This window comes from Hylobates moloch, unplaced genomic scaffold (assembly GCF_009828535.3).
Source record: "Hylobates moloch isolate HMO894 unplaced genomic scaffold, HMol_V3 SCAFFOLD_4, whole genome shotgun sequence".
NCBI classification, from domain to species: Eukaryota; Metazoa; Chordata; class Mammalia; order Primates; family Hylobatidae; genus Hylobates; species Hylobates moloch.
This window is the reverse complement of record NW_026652279.1, coordinates 12,539,242-12,562,998: the sequence shown is the minus strand read 5'-3', so window position 1 is coordinate 12,562,998 and position 23,757 is coordinate 12,539,242.

The window sequence follows — 23,757 nt, the reverse complement described above, 5'->3', positions numbered from 1 at the left end:
TCTCCTAATGCTATCCCTCCCCTCTCCCCCCTACCCCACAACAGGCCCCAGTGTGTGATGTTCCCCTTCCTGTGTCCAAGTGTTCTCATTGTTCAATTCCCTCCTATGAGTGAGAACATGCCGTGTTTGGTTTTTTTGTCCTTGCGATAGTTTACTGGGAATGACGTTTTCCAGTTTCACCCATGTCCCTATAAAGGACATGAACTCATCATTTTTTATGGCTGCATGGTATTCCATAGTGTATATGTGCCACATTTTCTTAATCCAGTCTATCGTTGTTGGACATTTGGGTTGGTTCCAACTCTTTGCTATTGTGAATAGTGCCGCAGTAAACATACGTGTGCATGTGTCTTTATAGCAGCATGATTTATACTCCTTTGGGTATATACCCAGTAATGGGATGGCTGGGTCAAATGGTATCTCTAGTTCTAGATCCCTGAGGAATTGCCACACTGACTTCCACAATGGTTGAACTAGTTTACAGTCCCACCAACAGTATTAAAGTGTTCCTATTTCTCCACATCCTCTCCAGCACCTGTTGTTTCCTGATTTTTTAATGATGGCCATTCTAATTGGTGTGAGATGGTATCTCACTGTGGTTTTGATTTGCATTTCTCTGATGGCCAGTGATGATGAGCATTTCTTCATCTGTTTTTTGGCTGCATAAATGTCTTCTTTTGAGAAGTGTCTGTTCATGTCCTTTGCCCACTTTTTGATGGGGTTGTTTGTTTTTTTCTTGTAAATTTGTTTGAGTTCATTGCAGATTCTGGATATTAGCCCTTTGTCAGATGAGTAGGTTGCGAAAATTTTCTCCCATTCTGTAGGTTGCCTGTTCACTCTGATGGTAGTTTCTTTTGCTGTGCAGAAGCTCTTTAGTTTAATGAGATCCCATTTGTCAATTTTGGCTTTTGTTGCCATTGCTTTTGGTGTTTTAGACATGAAGTCTTTGCCCATGCCTATGTCCTGAATGGTATTGCCTAGGTTTTCTTGTAGGATTTTAATGGTTTTAGGTTTAACATTTAAGTCTTTAATCCATCTTGAATTAATTTTTGTATAAGGTGTAAGGAAGGGATCCAGTTTCAGCTTACTACATATGGCTAGCCAGTTTTCCCAGCACCATTTATTAAATAGGGAATCCTTTCCCCATTTCTTGTTTTTGCCAGGTTTGTCAAAGATCAGATAGTTGTAGATATGCAGCATTATTTCTGAGGGCTCTGTTCTGTTCCATTGATCTATGTCTCTGTTGTGGTACCAGTACCATGCTGTTTTGGTTACTGTAGCCTTGCAGTATAGTTTGAAGTCAGGTAGCATGATGCCTCCAGCTTTGTTCTTTCGGCTTAGTTGGAAGAAAAGCTCTCCTCAGCAAATGTAAAAGAACAGAAATTATAACAAACTGTCTCTCAGACCACAGTGCAATCAAACCAGAACTCAGGATTCAGAAACTCACTCAAAACTGCTCAACTACATGGAAACTGAACAACCTGCTGCTGAATGACTATTGGGTACATAATGAAATGAAGGCAGAAATAAAGATGTTCTTTGAAACTAACAAGAACAAAGACACAACATACCAGAATCTCTGGGACACATTCAAAGCAGTGTTTTGAGGGAAATTTATAGCACTAAATGCCCACAAGAGAAAGCAGGAAAGATCTAAAATTGACACCCTAACATCACAATTAAAAGAACTAGAAAAGCAAGAGCAAACACATTCAAAAGCTAGCAGAAGGCTAGAAATAACTAACATCAGAGCAGAACTGAAGGAAATAGAGACACAAAAAACCCTTCAAAAAATTAATGAATCCAGGAGCTGGTTTTTTGAAAAGATCAACAAAACTGATAGACCGCTAGCAAGACTAACAAAGAAGAAAAGAGAGAAGAATCAAATAGATGCAATAAAAAATGAAAAAGGGGATATCACCACCCATCCCACAGAAATACAAACTACCATCAGAGAATACTACAAACACCTCTATGCAAATAAACTAGAAAATCTAGAAGAAATGGATAAATTCCTCGACACATACACCCTCCCAAGACTAAACCAGGAAGAAGTTGAATCTCTGAATAGACCAATAACAGGCTCTGAATTGTGGCAACAATCAATAGCTTACCAACCAAAAAGAGTCCAGGACCTGATGGATTCACAGCCGAATTTTACCAGAGGTACAAGGAGAAACTGGTGCCATTCCTTCTGAAACTATTCCAATCGATAGAAAAAGAGGGAATCCTCCCTAACACATTTTATGAGGCCAGCATCATCCTGATACCAAAGCCTGGCAGAGACATAACCAAAAAAGAGAATTTCAGACCAACATCCTTGATGAACATTGATGCAAAAATCCTCAATAAAATACTGGCAAACCGAATCCAGCAGCACATCAAAAAGCTTATACACCATGGTCAAGTGGGCTTCATCCCTGGGATGCAAGGCTGGTTCAACATACGCAAATCAATAAATGTAATCAAACATATAAACAGAGCCAAAGACAAAAACCACATGATTATCTCAACAGATGCAGAAAAGGCCTTTGACAAAATTCAACAACGCTTCATGCTAAAAACTCTCAAGAAATTAGGTATTGATGGAACATATCTCAAAATAATAAGAGCTATCTATGACAAACCCACAGCCAATATCATACTGAATGGGCAAAAACTGGAAGCATTCCCTTTGAAAACTGGCACAAGACAGGGATTCCCTCTCTCACCACTCCTATTCAACATAGTGTTGGAAGTTCTGGCCAGGGCAATCAGGCAGGAGAAGGAAATAAAGGGTATTCAATTAGGAAAAGAGGAAGTCAAATTGTCCCTGTTTGCAGATGACATGATTGTATATCTAGAAAACCCCATCCTCTCAGCCCAAAATCTCCTTAAGCTGATTAGCAACTTCAGCAAAGTCTCAGGATAAAAAATCAATGTACAAAAATCACAAGCATTCTTGTACACCAATCACAGACAGAGAGCCAAATCATGAGTGAACTCCCATTCACAATTGCTTCAAAGAGAATAAAATACCTAGGAATCTAACTTACAAGGGATGTGAAGGACCTCTTCAAGGAGAACTACAAACTACAAACTACAAACTACAAGAGGATACAAACAAATGGAAGAACATTCCATGCTCATGGATAGGAAGAATCCATATCGTGAAAATGGCCATACTGCCCAAGGTAATTTATAGATTCAATGCCATTCCCATCAAGCTACCAAGGACTTTCTTCAGAGTTGGAAAAAAACTACTTTAAAGTTCATATGGAACTGAAAAAGAGCCCGCATTGCCAAGTCAATCTCCAAACTCTTAATGCTGGAGTGTCCCATGGCTTGGTGTTGGCCTTGTCATTTCCATCTCACCCACTCCTTCTGGCATGAAAGAACAGATCCCTCTCCTGCACTTCAGACTTCTATATTCATCTACCTATTTTTCATCTCTACTCAGATGCCTAATAACACCTTAACATTAACATGACCAAAACTGACCTCCAACACCACTTAACTCCTCCATCACCAAAGCCGTTTTACCCTTATTCGATAGCAGTGCCATTTGCTTACTTGCTCAGCCAGTATTCCTTGACTTCTCTTTCTTGTGCAATCCATATTTAACCCAAAAAGAACTCCTATTGGCTTGACCTGCAAAATACATCCAGAATTGGACCATGTCCCATGTTCTGTCCACCTTTATCACCTCCATAATTCCGGTCCATGCACCATCGTCTCTTGCCTGGATTCCCAGGGCAGCCTCATCATTGTCCTTCCTGCGTCTCCACTTGCCACCTGAGTCCCTAATACAATAGCCAGAGTGGTTCTTTAGAAATGTAGTCCAGATCATGTCACTCCTGTGTTCAAAATTTGCTCTACATTTCACTCCAAGTAACGTAAAAATTCGTACTTTGGCTACAGGGACCTACATAATCCTATTCCCCCACTAACTTTCTGATTTCCTCCTTGTTCACTCTGCTCCAGCCACTGTGTCTTCCTTGCTATTCCTGAAAGACATAAGTCCCGCTCCTGCCAGAGGGCAGTTGGCACTGCCTGTTCCTTACCTGCTTCTCAATTCCACTAGATGATTTTTTGGCTACCCCTTCATCATTTTTTCAAAACTTCTTTTCAATGAAGTCTACCTTCACCACCCTACTTTCTGTGGGAATCTGCTCTTGGCATGCCCACCACTCCCTGTCCCTTGCTCTCTCAACTCCCTCCTGCAATGCCCTATTTGTTATAACAGTTACCAATCTTCAACATGAAACATAACTTGTTTATTATGCTTTTTGTTTATCATCCATTCCACCTCTAGAACATAGGTGCTGTAGTGCAGCGATCTTCGTTTTGTTCACTGTTGAATTCTGATGCCTAACACAGGGCCTGGCCACTGAAGGAGACTCAATAAGTATTTGTATCATAGACCTATGAATGAATGAATGTTTGCCCCTTTTTAGAACTTTGCATTAACTGTGTCTTTTCCCTGGAATATTCTTTGCTTCCTGCCACATGGCATTTCCTTCTGGTCATTCAGAATTCAAAGGTTTCAAAGGGTCTTTCCTAAGAACAAAATCTAAAGAGCCACCTGTTACTTGATGTCACTCATCCTGTTTTCATAGTTTTTAATCAGTATCTATTTTCTCTTTTGTTTTTTGTTTTTGTTTGTTGTTTGTTTTTAGAGATGGAGTGTCGCTATGTCGCCCAGGCTGGTCTCGAAATCCTAGGCTCAATCAATCCACCCGCCTCAGTCTCCCAAAGTGCTGGGATTACAGGCGTGAGTCACTGTGACTGCCTAAATAATTTATTTGTCTATTTGTTCATATATTCCCTGTTCCTACCTCACCCGTTCTTACTGACCTCAGAATCCCTAGGACCTGGCATATATCATACATCATCAAAACATTGCCTGGCATACATCAGGCATACATTTATTGCATGGAGAACTATCACGCAGCTAATATACCATCTAGAAGGCATTACACAAATTATTAATAACAGCATCCAATGCAGAACTCTTTCCCACTGTAGGTTAAAGCTCCCCAATAGATGTTCTGCCAATTTAGCAACCAGAAGAATGTTACACCAGAGGATAAAATATGTTTTTACTATTTTAGTAGACAGCCATCATGACTTATCTTAGTCATGATCTAGCTTTTGGACATGAGGCTCAACAAACCCAAGGACTGTCTCAAATCTTGAACTGTGTTACTGTCCCGTTTCATACGGTGTCTATTACACTGACAGGCAAATTTTTTCTTTTTCCTTGACACTTCGACTACTGTTTCTAAATGTACTTGCCTTTGTTTCGTTTTATCTGGGCAAATCTCTAGAGCATCTCAACCCATTGCTATATAATCCATGTTTCAATGCCTATATACTTAGGCAGTAAAGGAGTGTTTTTTTTTTTTTTTTTTTTTGTACAGAGTTAAAGCTATGAACGAATGGATGTTGACAATATTCTATGCTCAGCCACACTCTTTTTAGAGTTGCTTTAGGGAAAAAGTGCTCATATTGGAGATATGTATGTCACGCAGTGAGCACAGGAAGCTTGATGAGTATCAACAAACATGCAGGGCCTCTGAGTAAAGGGCTCACATCAACTGACTGAGATATTAAAAGCAGGATGTATCTTCAGCTTAATGATAAGGCATACTCATATCTTAGGGGTGGGTTTCACCATTACTCAGTGCCTTCTAACATCACAAGGTTCTGGGCATGCTGGGCCACTTAAAACATAGTCTATCCACAGGGTAATTTTGGGGACCTGGCAAAGTCTGAGGGCCCTTTGCTGAAGCATCCAGAGGCAACAGTAGGCTGATGTTGCTGACGGAAACTCCCCATGCCTCCAATTTGGATGACCAGCTAATGGAGCAGAATACAGATGTGCTCACCTAAATGGTGCCCATGGGTTCTGCTTCCCCATGGTCTCAAGCATGGTCCTCTCATGCATCTATTCTCTCTTTGTAGGCTTGTCCCAGGTCTGCACTCTCATCTCTGACACTCCCATGCCAACTGCTCCAATGCCATGCTCTCATCACTTCTGCTTCCCTTTAACCTACGTGAGCCTCCTGTAATTTTCTCTAGGGTTTTAGCAAGCAACATAGTGCACATGTGGATAAACTTGGAGGACTTCCCTAGGAGGAAGTTTTCTTGTTAAAATCAGTGTTTACATTGCATATCTGAAACAGCATGGGAGGAGATTGAAGCCAAGCTCCTGAGCAGGTGAAGAAGAATAACAAAGAGAATTCTCCCCAGACGGGTAGAAGGCAGGGCTGAGAAAAATTAGGGCTGGGGTAGGCTCCCATAGGGAGTGGCCAGAGAAAAGATGTGGCCATATCTCTAAAGCAACAGCTACCTTGGTCAACGCGTGGCCTCTAGGCTAAACTGCTTTCAAAAACCAGAAAGGAGGTGCAGATATTGTGTGAACAGTTGGGGTTTAGAGAAGTATATGCGTATTTTAATAAAAGCCATTTAAACAAGCCAATCACATATTTCATAATAAAAAGTACTTGAAGAAAACAAGGCTTGCCCCTGTGGTGAATGCACTTTGTTACTGCTTAGTGCACCAGACAGCAATGGAGTGGGGCACATCAGTTCAGGCATCTTAGTCTAGCATGCACAGCAATCGTTATGATTTCTTGGCCCAGCATCTGTCCACTGTCTTTTGGTAACAGATCATTTTTATATTTAGGTGGTCACCATTCTCCTACTCTCTATCCAAGGATCCTTTGCCTTCTTGCTCCTGGGTGACGTGACATGTGATGTAGGTCTGCCTTGAGAAGCACAGAACTCACAATGAAGGCTCCAGGGATGTGGCTGTGTCTCAAGCCTGTACAATGAAACATGGTCCTGTGAGTGTTGTCAGGGCTATGGCAAAGGAGAATCTCTCTTTTCCATTGGAGATGATACTGGCAGCTGGGTTGTTGGGGGATACAGGGAGGGAACTTTCCTGAAAAGGAAGCCAACACAGAGAAAGGCTGGATGTACAGGGGAGTCAGGGAGAGAGAGGATCTGAAGAAATGAGTTGCACACCTGCATTCAGTTCTACCTTTGCATTTTTACGTTGAGTGAGTTTAACCCCTTATTGCCTAAGCCAGTTTGACTTTCTGGTGCTTGCAACCAGAAGAGTCTGACAAATATTCAGCATTAGCACGTGGTACTTACCACATGTGAATCCCATGAAACCCTTGATGTACTCTCATATAGTCCTCTAAGAACACTGTGAGGCTGCTGCTATTACATCTGCATTTTATAGGCAGGAAAACCACAGGATCCCAAGTCAATGGAAGATCCAGAATTCAAACCCAAGCAGCCTAGTTTCAGAACTGGGGACCTTCATCACTACATCTCATTAGTCTAATTGGTCATACAATCAATTTGACAGGGTACCTGTGTGGTTTCCAAAGTAACTAGTCCTAACCCAGCTCAAGGAGGGTTAGAGGGTTTCTTCAGGCTCTTACTTCAATAGAGGGTAGCCTCTGGTAGGGCAAGGGATACCTTTTTTGTTTGTTTGTTTTTGATACAGAGTCTTGCTCTGTCACCCAAGCTGGAGTGCAGTGGCACGATCTCAGCTCACTACAAGCTCCACCTCCTGGGTTCACTCCATTCTCCTGTCTCAGCCTCCCGAGTTGCTGGGACTACAGGTGCCTGCCACCACGCCTGGCTAATTTTTTGTATTTTTAGTAGAGATGGGGTTTCACCGTGTTAGCCAGGATGGTCTCGATCTTCTGACCTCATGATCCGCCTGCCTTGGCCTCCCAAAGTGCTGGGATTGCAGGCGTGAGTCACCGCGCCTGGCCGGGCTACCTTTCGTGTTTAAAATCCCTACACCCAGTGTCTAGTATGAGCCTGGCCCATGATTATACAGTCAAGATGGGTGTAGAACTGAACAGAATGCAGGATTCTTTGAAAATTCTATGAGCAAAACTGTAGTTTGCTCATAGAAGATAAAGGACTGTAAAAACTAAGAGTGCTGATGAAAGTGTGCACATGCTTGTACACATGAGCATTCTTGCCAAAAGACAGAGCTATAGGAATAATTCCATAGGAATTATAGGACTGCATAATGGATTACAATCCAGTTTCAAAAACTCAGAATATTTTTTTCTGTCTCATAAGAGCTAGGGCTGCTGTTGAAGCCATAAAGGAAATCAATTTTCTGAACTCTCCTGGGGTCCTACACAGTCCGATTATACCCTCTGTGTGCTGGCAAGTTCTAACCACTTTGCAGCCTCTGCCCCATGGGCTCTGAGCATGAGTTTTCTTCTCTTTTGCTGTCTGTTCCCCCGCCAGCCCCACCTCCTTTCAAATGTCCGTTCTGATCAGATGGACAAGCCAGGCTTTGCCCAATTAGTCCATTTTAAGTAGCTTACCCTGTACTTTATTAAAAGCAAAATCCACATTGGGTTGACAAGATTAGAGGAAAATATAAAAATAAATTACTGTATTAAAATTAATTAAATGAAAAGCTGTATCTAATACCAGGAAATGATGGACTTCACGGGAGCAGTGAAGCCCTTAGTTCAACAAATGATTTTCAAAAATCCTAAACACTCCCAACTCAGGGCTGAATTAAATATTTGACACTAAATGCAAAAAAGCAAAAAGATGGTAATTTTGGCTTTTTGCACAAAGTGAATAAAAAGTTCATTCTACTCTTTGCTCTGTGGGAAAATTTTTTTTACTGCAACACCATTCCATAGGCTGAGTGTTATAAATAACAACCCCCTTCTACTTAGAGAATGATTTGATCTGAAGATCACTAAGTATTTTGGAAACATTCACGCAAGTGCACTGACAAATGTACCAAGGAACAAATAAGGAGTACAGGTTCACCTGCTCAGTTTAACTTTTATTGAGCACTTATTAGAAACCAAACTCTATGCCAAGTGATGAGCAAAGTGAAAAGGTAAAGACATTAGAAAATAAGGAGTGAGATGACCAAAATTAGAATCTGACACAAAATGTCACATGCTTTGAATTTTCCATACCCTGTTCCAGTGATTTTTATTTTTTTATTTATTCTAAATAAAACATTGTATTTACTTGAAGCATTAAGAATGTCAACAAAACAGCTGCATCTTTTTTTTGCAATTACAGAGTGGTGTTCGGGTCACAGAGAGACAATTATTTCGTGTAAGTTGCATCAGAGACAATTTAAGATGAAAAAACCATCATCCCCGTATATAACAAATTTGTGCTCTGCACCAACGAGAACCTGTTTTAGTCTTCCTTGCCAATTTGCAACCCCATACCGCACCAGGCAAGGTTAGGGGCTATTGAAAATGCCACTGGGACTGGGGCTATCTAAAGACACATTTCCTAGTGTGCTACCTGTACAAAAGACACTTTGCAATTTAAAAAGAAACCTTACACAGCCTTTTATTTTAATGTTTTCCTTTAAAAAGAATGAGTAGCGTATAGGGAGGTTCAATGCTTTATAGACAAGGAAAAAAACTGCTAGGGCTAGCTTATTCATCATCTTCATCTTCCTCTTCTTTTTCTTGCTTTTCTCTGCCTTGATGAGTCCATTTTTTCTTGCATCAGGCTTTCCTTTAGCTTGGTATGTAGCAATATCATTTTCTTATTTTTCCTTCAGCTTGGCAGCCTTTATTTTCATTAAAATTTTTTTTTCATAGAGATAGGGTCTTGTTTGTTATATTGCCCAGGCTGGTCTTGAACTCCTAGCCTCAGCAGTCCCCCTGCCACAGCCTCCCAAAGTGCACCATTACAGGCATGTGCCACAATGCCTAGCTGCACCTTTTCACGAGGTTGCTTGCCATCTGCAGCAGTGTTACTCTACGTCTCTATCAGTTGCCTTCCAGCATCACCAATGGACAGGCTGGGATGTTCTCCTTTGCTTTTGGGGCAATACTCAGAACAGAAGGAGAAAAAGGCCAAAGGAGGCTTCTGGGTGCATTGGAATCCTTGAACTTTTTTGTTTCTCCTTTAGAAGAAATATAGTTGTTTTCTTTTTAATTAAATAATGGGCCTTGTCTGCCTTTGCTGTGTCTTCACATTTTCCTCTCCTTAGCAGACATGGTCTTCCACCTCTCTGAGTGTATCTTAGAAAACTCTAAGGAGGAGTTGACTGAAGCACCTGGGTGCTGCTTCTTGAGCTCCTTTTGACAAGTTTGCACAAAGAACACATGTGATGACATTCGCCTCTTGGCTTCATAGGATCTCCTTTGCCCATGTTTATTTTTCCTCAGTGAGGCACAGAGGAACCCAGTGCCTGTCCAGCTCACTTGGCTCAGGGCCGTCTCTAACCGAAGCCAGAGGCAGCCTCCTCAGTCTCTCCAATCTGTCTGTCCCAAGTGTACTAAATTTAGTACGTGACAACAGCAAATTCCTTTATCTCGTTAACAATAGAAGGAATTGGAGTAGGATTTTAATGGGTATGGAATAAATTGAAAAAAAATCAAGCCCAAAATGGCATATAAGGGAAATAACTAGAAACTTTTTTTTTTTTTTTTTTATTGAGACGGAGTCTCGCTCTGTCGCCCAGGCTGGAGTGCAGTGGCACAATCTTGGCTCACTGCAAGCTCTGCCTCCTGGGTTCACGCCATTCTCCTGCCTCAGCCTCTCAAGTAGCTGGGACTACAGGTGCCTGCCACTATGCCTGCCTAATTTTTTGTATTTTTAGTAGAGACGGGGTTTTTCACCCTGTTAACCAGGGTGCTCTTGATCTCTTGACCTCGTGATCCACCCACCTTGACCTCCCAAAGAAATAACTAGAAACTTTTATTCTTCATTTGTATTTTGTATTTATGATACTACATTTCCTTTCAAAAGCAGATGCATTTTCTCATTTTTCTTCTGTGTATGTATGCTGATGAGGAAGGGTCTGGGTGAGAGCTTAGAGTCAGGGCTAAAGTAGTCAAGTAATGTCACAGGTTTTCTTGACTGCCTCTTCCTCTTCTAAAGCAAGCCCTGACCCACTCCACTACACCCCAGTAAGCAAATGGAAAACTGGATGGAGTTCAGAACCAAAGACTGGTTCAGGCTGCCTGAGTGGACCCCAGTGGCATTCCCCAGGAGCTCTGCGACAGAGGGCAAGAACTCAGCCTCTTTGGTCCTCCATTTCCTCATCTGTTGATGTGGATCGGTTGTGTCCCCACCCAAATCTCATCTCAAATTGTAATCCTTACATGTCAGGGGAGGGACCTGCCAGAGGTGATTGAATCATGGGGGCAGACTTCCCCCTGGCTGTACTGGTGATTGTGAATTCTCATGACATCTGGTCATTTGAAAGTGTGTGCTTCACTCTATTTCTATTTCTTTCCTGCTCCACCATGGCAAGACATACTTGCTTCCCCTTCACATTCTGCCATGATTGTAAGTTTACTGAGGCTTCCCAGTCATACTTCCTATATAGCCTGTGAAACTGTGAGTCAATTAAACCTCTTTTCTTCAAAAATTATCCAGTCTCAGGTAGTTATTTATAGCAGTGTGAGAACGGACTAATACATCTCTTAAAAGGGGATGATTAAAGAACTGATCTCCTAGGGTGGCTGTGCAGATGAAATGGATTCATCCAAGCAAAGCTTACAGCACAGTGTTTGGGACATGGAAAGGATTTGGTATGTGTTAGGTTCCCATTTGACCTGGTCATGCTGTGTTTTCTGTGTCTCAATAGAATTTTAGCACTCTTCCTTTTCCCCTCCCCCAGAGAGACTTAGCTATTCTTTATTCCACATTCTCTCTAGTCCTGTCACTTCCCACCCCACTACCCCGCCTTGTATTTCCTTATAGTATGCATCACATAAGACATATCACTGTCTTCCCACACATGCTAATTATGATGACTCTCCTGTTTTTACAAATGAAGGAGTCACTTGTCTGTGGACTGGCTACTAGGGCCCAAGTCCTGTGGAAAAAAAAGAGACTGATTTGTCCTGTTACCTGACGTATGTGCAGATTCTAGAATGGTGCTTGGCATACAGGAGGCCCTAAATATATATTATTGGGATGCGTGAATAAGCTAGTCACTCCCAAGGGCTCTAATACTCTCAAGGGACTCTAGCACTCTAATATTTCCTGCCACAAATCAGACCTGCACTTCCTTCTTCCTTGAATATATCATGAAAATGCAGAACACATTTGGGGATCTTGATCTGGATTTGAAGAGACTACCCGGATTCATGATGGACATTGTTTCTTATGTGTATCTGGTACCTTGAAATTCCATCAGAACATTCTCCAACACTCCCATACCCATGGGAAATGATTATAAACCAGCTATCTGGACACACTAATTGTGGGTGCATATTGAACAATTTCAGAAAATGTGTAAAACCAGGGAAGTTTCAGACCAAAATGTTTAATTTCAGATCTGCTCTAAACATTCAAAGTTCTGGCAATACTGGGCCCACAGTCTTGGGTATCAACTAGCTAGCTGGCTTTAAGAGGTTGTATCCCCAGTTAGATGGAATATTTCTCTCCAGTTTACTACTGTCCCTGCCCCTTCTTACTGTCTTCCTGCAGTTGTAAGGAAGTATCACTTGCAATTTATCATTGCAATTGTGCAATGTTTCCTGAGATTGGAAATCTCTCTCTCTTCTCTCTTTTTTTTTAATCAAGAGAAATGATTTCTTAGTTTACATAGTAATGTTTCATAGTTCAGGAACACAGGTCAATGACAAACTTCTATGTAACTCAACCCAAAGACATTCTTTATATTCCCAAATCACTTTGTCCTCTGAAAGATACCAGCCTTCCTCATCTCCTCAAAATCTTTCATGGAATCATAATTTCTGCAGAAATCTGTGTATGCCTTCTTTCTTGGTTCAGCCACAGCAAACTTATAGAGACCTGCTACCCCCAGGGATACTACAAATACTCCAATAATATGAAATCACAGATGCTTGGCCCAAAGTCCATGCACCTGAGGTTTTGTTAAAGCACTGGAAGCCATGGTAGTTATCCTCCTTGATAGGTATGTCAACCTTAACACCAACGGCTTTCCTGGCTGATGGAGAATTAGATGCAGCCAAGATCAGAAATCTCCTGCTCGAAAGGAGGAAAACAGAAGACTTGGTGCTTTAAGAAAATGGGGGACATTTTATGAAAAAGGAAATACGGACTGTTCTAACAAGTTTGCTATGAAATTATCCAGCAGGTTTGACTCTTAGTGTAACCTGGCCCCTCTAGGAATTTGAGTTTGCTATTCTGCCTTAGGGAGGGGTCCTCTAGATTGGATCACTCAGTCATCTTAGGTTTATGCTAAATTGATGAGTATTTTTTATCCTTGCTGATGCAAGCAAGATATGTTTGAGTGTCAATTTGTTTTATGCAAGCAGTGCTTTGAGGAGTAATTCTGCAGGATATTAATTCACAAAAAGTTGTGACAAATTGCTGCTTCTCCAGATTCAAAAATGATCATCTGATTTTAATTCATTAGAGCATTTTATTTCTGATTACATTCTCATACTATTCTGATTATATTCTTCTACTAGGGTATGTTTCAACCAGTCACCATCAGTAATAAGTACTATGGGGAAAATGGGTTCATGCTTAAGACTAGAAAACTTAGGTTGAAATCAAGTTCCACGTGCTTCTTTACTATCAACTATCTTTGCTTAAAACAAAAAGAAAAACAAAACTGCCATTGTGAATCCTCAAAGGACTGAAGGCTCAGTGGGATTGGAGGAGTTGGTATGTATTATTTTTCAAGCTTTTAAAATTGGATATAGACCTCCCACTTTTTTAATAACAAAAGATCAGTTGGGCAAATATTATGGTTTTTGATCTTTTAGTCTGCATAGAGTACATTCCCTACATTTTGTAGATCCACTTTAGCTGAATCCATGAGGCGATAACACAACGTTATCACTCACATTCTAAATTCCCAAGGACAGCACTTATCTAAAACATGCTAGACAGACTTTAAGTAGTAACTGTTAATGTCTCACATTCATTCAAATCTTATTATTGCAAGGCATTATGCTAGATGTTCTCTATATTGTCTCTCTTCATCTTCCCAACAACCCCTAAGGCAGGTAATATCATCCCCATTTTACAGATTATAAACTAAGGCATTGGGACATTAAATAGTTTACCTAAGATCCTACCTAGTATGAGTGAACTGAAACCATCAGAAAATATTTCATGTATATGTGTTTTGTGGACATCTGTTCTTTTTAATGATATAATGAAGTAGCTAGCATTTATTTAAATGCTTATTATGAGTCAGGCACATATGGGTTTTATAGGTACAGTATTATCTAATTTAGTCCTCCTGGAATGACGTAAGTGCTACTATAATTCTGTTTACCGATTAGAAATGGAGGTCAAGAGAACGCACCATCACACTCTGAGCAACTTGTGGGACCAACTCCCTGCACATCTGGGATGCTGACATCCATGCACTTAACTGCTATTCTGAATGCTCCAGAGATACCCGTTGAGCATCTGTTCCTAATAAAGTTTCCTGAAAAATACAGGTATCTAACCAGGGTTTAAAAGCACAGAAGAAAATGGAAGGATGCTTACCTCAAGCATCAGAACTGTATCGCTAAGACAAACAGAAAAAAATTTCAGTCTTTTAACAACTTCAGTGGGTTTTTCCAGTCTTTCAGTGTGTTTATGCGTCTGTTTTATTCCTTGTGCAGCTTCTGCCTACTAGATTTTCCCTAGCAAAAAAAAAAAATAACAACTTGTCTTAAAACTTGTCTTAATGAATTCTGTGTGAGAAATTGCACAACCAGCTGGCCACCACTGCTCTCTGACACGTGGCTGCAGCCGCTGAGGAAAAGTGGGTGTCTCTGTTTCTGTTGATGTCTTCCTTCAACTGGAAGGTGGTGTCTCAGCTCTAAGGTGTGCCCACCTTGTGATAAAGAGGTCGACAGATTCCTCAAGACTGCAACAAAGGCCTAGAGGAAGGCATGCTTGGAGAGAAAATTGGAAGTGAACGCCAGAGCTTTACAAAGAGCTCCCAAAGTAGGCCCTTGTAAACGTGAATAATGAGCTGCATAGACTAGTTCCTTCATGCTGAGCTCAACACACATCTTTAAACATAAGATTGTCGAGGAAGCAGATACTCGGAAACCCTTTCATCTTAATTAAAGTTATGCGGGCTACGAATACTTTTCCTTTATGTTAAGCTCTTATTCCTGTGGAGAAATTTCTATTTGTTTTTATCTAATTTGAGCTTCAAGGTTAATCTCGGTTTAAGACTTTCACTCACTGGGAGAGACGGTCCATCCGGTTCGTCCCTGATCCCATGTATATGCATGCATCCACCAGGACCCTGCTGGGCTCCAAAGCCTCTTGCTGGCTGTGCATTCTTTACAGTGTTCCCTTCCACAGAAAGAATGGGCTGTGTATCTGGGAAGGATATATGGAATGGGGAGGATTTTGAAAAAGGTCACAAAGCTTTCTATTTCAGGGAACCACATGCCGCAATCCTTAAATGTGGAGTTTCTGATAAAACTTCTCTCTGTGATATAGAGTCTGAGATTTGCACTGTGGGGAGAGGAAGAGGGAGACATTGGAGACAAAGGAGGGGAATGCATTTCATTCCAAAAAAGAGTCTACGTAGACTTTGAAACAACTGGTGGATCGGCTTGCTCGGCATGCCAAGCTCCTGAATTGTCTTCAGTAAATAGGTTGGATTGAAATAGTTTGATTGAACTGACGATGGCAGTGACTTGCTCTTTTAATTTCAAAGAAAAAGTGAAAAATCATATATAAGTTGCAGAAGATCTAACTTAGGATCTAATTGGAATTTCTTAGATTTTTTTTTTTTTAGTGTCTGCCCTCCCTGCAAGATGGTAAGGTATCCTAAATGTAATTATGTCATCAGTGCTTGAGAAATAATACATGCTGAAAGTTGGTGAAATAAAGGTAGATTCTGATGTAGCTGGTCTCAGCCACACCCTGAGACTACGCCCGTGACAGACATCATTATCTATCATGGTACTCTTTCCACCTGTAGCTAGATGCAATCTCAAAACCCTTAACAATGACCTTCAGCTACAAGAATGATGCAATCAGTATTGTCATGAGAGATGAAGACTATTTATCACAGTGCGCCCAAAATTACAGTTTTCTAAGGTATCGCAAAAATATCAAGTCTTCATGTACTATGTACAATTCACTTTCCTTCTGAGATTGACCTCATTCTCTTTCCCTCTTCTCAATTTTATACATAGCCTCCACCAGTTGGCTTAGAATTCCATTTGCAGTTCTTTAGCTTGCCTCCAGGAATTTATAACGGCACAAATCCATGAAATTTCTGGTAGGCCACTGACTCAAGAGAGGACAGAATTCTGATTAAGATATTCACAATTATATCATCATGAGTCAGAATGGTATTGAAAAGGTTTCCATAGTTAGTGCATAAAGGTGTACTTCTAGCAAATCCAGTTTTCATCTAAGGGAACTAGGATTGCTGCACATACAATGATCTACTTTGAGTCATGAAACCTGGATTCATGTTCTGGGTGCCATTGCAATTGTGTGACCTTGGGAAAGTTATCACACAAATCAGAGCCTCAATCTTCTCCAGTTTTGAGGAAAATGGGCTCTATGCTTACCATCATCTCTTCGTGGGTCTGTTCCACCACTAATATGACAGTGTGAAAAGGAGTTATGTCATTATATAAGCAGGAATAAAGATATTTTATAGTATCAGCTTCTCATTCATTCATCCAAGGCCGGAGTGAGCCAAAGAGAAAAGAAGGGAGAACCCAGAGCAGGGAACTCAGAACTCAAGCACATTCTCATGGCATGGAAGATGAACCCTTTGTAATAAGAAATCAGCATCTCTCCCCTTCCTGGGTTTCTGAAACAGAATCTAGATAATATGGAAAGAGGCTGATGGGATTCCAAGGGCTTTTGACTCATGGCTCACTTCAGTGAAGGTTAAGCTGTGGGTAATAACTTTTAAAAAGTTAGTTGCTTGGGAGGCCAAGGCAGGTGGATCACCCATGGTCAGGAGTTTGAAACCAGCCTGGCCAACATGGCAAAACCCCGTCTTCTAATAAAAATACAAAAATTAGCTGGGTGCAGTGCTGGGTGCCTGTAATCCCAGCTACTCAGGAAGCGGAGGCAGGAGAATCACTTGAACCTGGGAGGCAGAGGCTGCAGTGAGCCAAGATCAGGCCATTGCACTCTAGCCTGGGCAACAGAGCGAGATACCATCTCCAAAAAAAAAAAAAAAAAGATAGTTTGCAATTTTTTTCCATATTGAGTAGCAATAAAAACCTTGCAATATCAATTTCACCACATTTGGAGTCAGTCTATTTTTTTTAACATTATCATTATTTTTAATTAAATTGTTTTGAAAAGGAAATTTATGTAGTGGTTCAAAAATAACAAAAAAGATAGATTACTAATAAGGTCACCTCATTTGCTTGTGTGCCCTTGAATATACGTAAATATAAATACATAATTCCCTTCCTTTAAAAACACATGTTCTAATTCTCTCTTGCTTAAACTTTTTTGTTTTTAGTTCATTCAATATGCCTTGGGATTTTTCTAATCAGTTCATGAGAAGTTTCTTATTTAACCTTAAAAATTTTAAACATTGATATAGCAGCTCATGACATAGTTGTATCATTCTTTATTTTATGAGACAGGGGTCTTGCTATGTGGCCAAGGCTGGATTTGAACTCCTGGGCTTAAGCTCCTACTCTCAGCTACCTGAGTAGCTGTGACTACAGGTGTGCACCACCAAGCCCAGCTCCCTTTTTAATTTAACTGGTCCTACTAATGGCCATTTATGTTGTTTCTTTTTCTTTTTCTTTTTTTGCTATCACAGACAATAACTACAATGATTCTTATTTACGTATCATTTTGCATGTGTGCAACTAGGACAAAGTCCAAAAAGGAAAATTATTTAGATCAAAGGATACATGCATTTATAATTTTGATAGATATTGCCAGATTGCTTCCATAGGGGTTATTTGAACGGACAAACTCATCAGCAATCACAAGACTGTCTATTTCTCCTGGCTTTCCAACAAGAACTTTGTAAAACTCCTTTGTACATATACAAAAGTACAACAAATTTGCAAACTTAACACATCCTTAAATCAGTACCCAGATTAAGAAACAGAACACTCTCATGATCCCAGAATCCCCCTTCCAGCTCTATTCACTATCCGCACCCCACCTCAAGGCAACTTCTATTCTGACCTCTAAGAGCACAGATTAATTTTCCAACAGTTGAGAAATTTTTAAATGATTACATTAAAACTGGTTTACCCTAAAATTTTCATTGTTTTACTAAACATACTACTTACCTTGGCTCTAAAAGTACAGACAATTCCATCAGAACACCTTTTCACCCATCACTTGCCTTTTTCCTAAACAACTCCAATAAAGAACTTCTCATTCTTTTACAAGGACATATGAGACAATATCCAACCCTGCCTATTATATTTGGGTCAATCTATTGTAGCGAATCACTTTTGTCTTTTTCAAATTGGAAAGCTGAGAGAATATAAAATAATTTTTGCTAAGTATAACAAAGTTTTTGACATGCTTTCTGACTTCAAATATAGTGATATGGAGAAAATGGAATTTATTTTAGCAGAACTTTAGGGGAAGCCTAGAGAAATAATCAACCTTATGTCAGGGAACTTTAAATGGAAATAGAACAAAAGCAAGTACTATTTGAGGGGAACAAACCATATACAACAATGTGTTGCGGGCCAACCAAACTAACAAGGGGTTTTGTGAACCTAATTCAAATGTCAGAGGGCAGCTGGGTGTGGTTGCTCATGCCTGTAATCACGGCATTTTGGGGGGATGAGGTGGGAAAATCACTTGAGGTCAGGAGTTCAAGGCTGGCCTAGCTAACATGGTGAAACCCCATCTCTACCAAAAAAAAAAAGAAATTAACTGGCATGGTGGCATGTGCCTGTAATCCAAGGTACTCAGGAGGCTGAGGCAGGAGACTCACTTGAACCCAGGAGGCAGAGGTTGCAGTGAGCTGAGATCACACCACGACACTCCAGCCTGGGGGACGGAGTGAGACTCCCTCTGAAAAAGAAAAGAAAAAAAGTCAGAGGGCACATGCTCCATATACCAGGTGTTGGGTTGTGATAAAGAAGCTTCATGCATAGGCAACTCTAGCATCTCCCAGAGTGACTAGCAGCAGGTATTAATTTAAGGATGCCTAGTGATTCTCCACAGCAAGAAAGCGGAATCTGGCTGGTAATAAATAAGGTACTGCTCTGTACCGCTTCCTCCATCTGAAATTTCTACACTGCTGATATTGTATATTATTATCTCTTACTCCGTGCCTGCAGGCTTCCATGACATTCCTATGAATATCCTGGTCTGCTCTTTGAATTCTTACCTTCTTAATATTTCCAGTTCTCCTTTATCCTTTTTCTACTGAGACAGCCTAGCATAGTCAATAGTCACCTGAACTAATGGCACAGTACCTTCTGAAGGAATCCCAAGAATTTCATGGGAAAAAAACAGAAAATGTGAGACTCTGCCTCTCTGATTTCCCTGAAGACCTGCCAACTTATTAATGTGAAAAAACTAGACTGTAAGTTCTGTAGACTATAGTCATTTTATTTACTGTCTCTGTTTACCAGAAAGATTTTAAGTGACTTACGAAGCCATACTATACAGTAAGAGAAGATAGAAATATGAAAGATGAGAAAAAGAAACAATATGGGCAGTGACATTAGATGAAATGGAGAAGTAGAGTTGAACTACAAATGTTCATCATCAAGAACGTTCATCCTTAGAAAAGGATTTTTATGATGTTTAATTTGTGAATTGCCTATGCATGAAGCTTCTTGATCACAACCCAACACCAGCAATATAGAGCATGTGCCCTCTGACATTTTTTTTTTTTTTTTTTTTTTTTTTTGAGAGAGAGTCTCACTCTGTCACCTGGACTGGAGTACAGTGGTGTGATCTCGGCTCACTGCAGCCTCTGCCTCCCAGGTTCAAGCGATTATCCTGCCTCAGCCTCCTGAGTAGCTGGGATTACAGGTGCATGCCACCACACCCACAAACGTACATTCTTTCACAATGTGGATGACAAATCTGATTATAAAATTCTTGGCAGTTAACATCAATAGCAGAACATGACATTCTCCATAAGATAAACACAAATCAGCTCTTTAGCAGGGGCAATATTCTTGATACTAAGACAAGAGAGAAAAGTCTGCAAGTGTTTTCATAAAGAAGGTGCTTAGTAACATGAACAACAAGGTCTATGTAACAGGTGTAACAAAACATTTCTCAAGGCGCTAGCTTGTCCCTGTCTTCAGTACAATAAGATGGCACTGTACCCAAGAGCAGTGTGATTGAGGGTCATAGCTTTCCAATGATCAGAGGCAAATATGAGGTATTCCAGAAAAAGGGATGAACCACATATGCATCATTAAAAAATGGTTCAAGGTAACTATTGGCCCAGATGGTGGTTCATCTAGGTTTCTAGGTAGGTTTGGAGACATACATTTTAATAGTTTGTTAAGCTGAGGAAAAATGGGTTGATATCATCTCATTAAAGAATGGGGTACTTAAGAAGGTCTCATAATTTTCCTGAAGATGATTCACCTGCTGATCAGAGGTATTCAGCATCCTGCATTTACCTGGGACCATGCCTAGGATTTTTCTTAGGAAATAATTTTAGATGTACCCTAACGCAGTGAAAAGATGGATGATTAAAGGCCCAAGGAACTACACTCTACAGCTTGGAACCGTTGGAATTCACCTTATATTTAAAGGCAAGAAATCTCAAAATGTCCCCAGAGGATGTCTGTTGTCAGCCATGAGATTTCCTGGCATTTTCTCCTAGATAAACTGACTGCACAACTATGTCTTACTCTAAGGACATAAATAAAATCTATACAATACATAATCTGTACAATCATGCATTATCTTACTAGCTAAGTTCCAAATTAGACATCATAAAAATCCTTTTCTAATTGCAAAGTCTTCTGTGATGAACAGGAAACGCAGTGTAGGCACTGAAACTCTAAGTATAGAAAAATATTCCTTAGCAGAATGAGATAAAATATAGATCTACTATTCTTTCTGCACTTGATCTTTTGTGTTTGATCATAAATGCACATTGTGAAGAGATGCCTTATACCTCCAAGCTAAACACTGTTTGCTACTCATTAGTGATTTATAAATGATATTTTCTCCCTGGTGACATATCTTTTGATATGATTCTCTAATAACATCCACCAATATTAAAATAAGAACATCCCCATGTATTGTGATCATCTTCAACCACATTTTCTCATGAAAATTAAATTTTAGCACACCAACTGACGTTGTATGCATATATTTGTCTACCATCATTATAAATCTCCTAAGGGTCTCTATAAAATGATAGTTTTGCCTCTTTGCAGTAATTCTACCTAATGCTCCAAAGCAAGAAACTAATTACATGCTGACTTTTCACTAACTTTGATCTTTCAAATATCATACTATGGAGGTTCTATAGGTAATCATATAATTACAATTCACTAAATGAGTTGAAATTAGCCATAAACCTTTTTATTTAAATTGCATTAACTGTTTCTTCAGTAACATTGTCTGCACTTCTACTCTTTCCTACATAAGTTTGCTGATATAAGATTTCAAACTAAAATCTGATTATGGTCACTAGTGTTTATAACAAATGCCTCATTATAACACCAGAAGCACCAATGAAGACGAATATGCAAAGAATTTCTTAAAATATGCTGGCGGAAAGGCCAAGGATAAACTATAGTGGTATAAAAAAAAGAATAAAATTTCTCAGGGGAATGTTTTAGTCAGCAAGAAAAAAAAAAAACTCACTTGTGTTTTCCCACGGAGTTGGTGCAGTATTTCCTGGAAAAAAAAAATGGAAGGTGATTGTCCCTTTCAGCATACCGCAGGAATATGTAGAGAAAGAAAGAAAAAAGAAATTCTGGATTTTTATTTGGAAAATGCCATATTGCTCACTCCAGACTGATGGGAATACTAAGGATTGCCCTTTTTTTTTAATGACCACATAATTCAATTTCACTTGTTCAAAACAATCAGTATTGTTCAAGATGTTTAAGTTCTGGTTATAATTAATCTTTTATATGATACTATTGTAGTGAATAATCTTATTTATCTAATAAAATGTAGTTGGCCCTGAATACTTTACCTTCATGCCATATTCAAAATACTAGACCAGTGGTTCACAGCTCCTGGGTGACTTTGCTTCCCAGGGGATATTTGGAAATCTCTGAAGGCATTTTTGGTTGTCATGCCTTAGGGGGTTTTACTGGCATCTATTAATACTAAGTAGATGGCTGGGTGCGGGCGCTCACATCTGTAATCCCAGCACTTTGGGAGGCTGAGGTGGGCGGATCACGAGGTTAGGAGTTTGAGACCAGCCTGGCCAATATGGTGAAACCCCGTCTCTACGAAAAATACAAAAATTAGTCAGGCATGTTGGCATGCACCTGTAGTCCCAGCTACTCGGGAGGCTGAGATAGGACAATCGCTTGAACCCAGGAGGCGGAGGTTGCAGTAAGCTGAGATCGTGCCACTGCATTCCAGCCTGGATTACAGAGCAAGATTCCAACTCCCCCCCCAACCCAAAAAAAAGGTAGGTAGAGGCCAGGGATGCTGCTGAACAACCTACAGTGCACAGGACAGCCCTTCAGAAGAAAGAACTACCTAGCCAGACCAAATGTCAGTACTGCTGAGATTGAGAAACCCTTCCCTAGACCACATAAAATGAATCAAGTATAGATTAGTAATGACTTTGAGAAGCCTGTAAAAGTCAAGCATTTTGAGTAGGCAAACTGGTTGTGAATTTCCTTTTCAAAGATGGACCCCAAAAAGTATGGAAAGGAAACATTCCATTGTTTGGGAAACAAAACTCTACCTTTGCCCCGTTTATGGACCTTATTTATCTAATAACATTCGGAACCATACAAGATCCTGACCACCACATTCACACTAAAGCTGAGTAAACAAAGTGTGTTTTGACTTATCAATCATGACATGTGATCACAGGGAATATTGTGTGCAAGAGGCAGTTGTTTTATCTGGAGCCTCAGCTTTTAAAAAATTCAAAACGGTGAAGTTGTTTATTTGACACCATTCTTGACCTGACTGCAGTGTTTCATTCTAAGGGAAAGTAAAACACACATTGCTTTCTGATTATTTGTAATCATATAGGAAGTGTATTTCTCTGGCAAACTTTGCTGTGTTCCTGGGACCAGAAGTAGGAAAAGCTTAAAAGAAACCCAAAACTTCCAAAGACTATGGGGTGAGCATAATTAAGCATTAATTTCAAGCCAAGTGTATAACCAATCATGAGCTTTCATTTTATGAGTCTTCTGGAATATGAAGGATGCATTTAGCTCTGAAACTGCATCTCTTTGGAATCTTTTGGTCTCAAGAATGAAATTACATACCCAGGAATGATAACATGAGAACAGAGCTTCTGAAACACATCCACAACCCAACATACAAACCTTGGGCTTTGTGGAGGTGGTGCACCAGCACTGTTTCAGACGCATGCCTCACCTGTTTTCCAAACTTCACTTTCTTTGATCAGGTCCCAGTATCAACTCCTTCCATTCTGTTTAAAGACTGTCTTTCATTAACTCTGGTGGCCTGGGAGTGTTTGTATGTCGTGGCATTAATGGGTCTTCCAGAGCAGTGCTGAGAGGCCCTGACTGGGAGGCACAAAAGTGGGTCCTAACCCTGGTTCTTCCCTTTACATATTGAGTGATTATCTGCAGCCACTTGGCTTTCTAGTCAATCATTGACGGATATAGGCCAAGGCATTCTTCGGTTGATGCTTCGATTCTTTTGTACAAA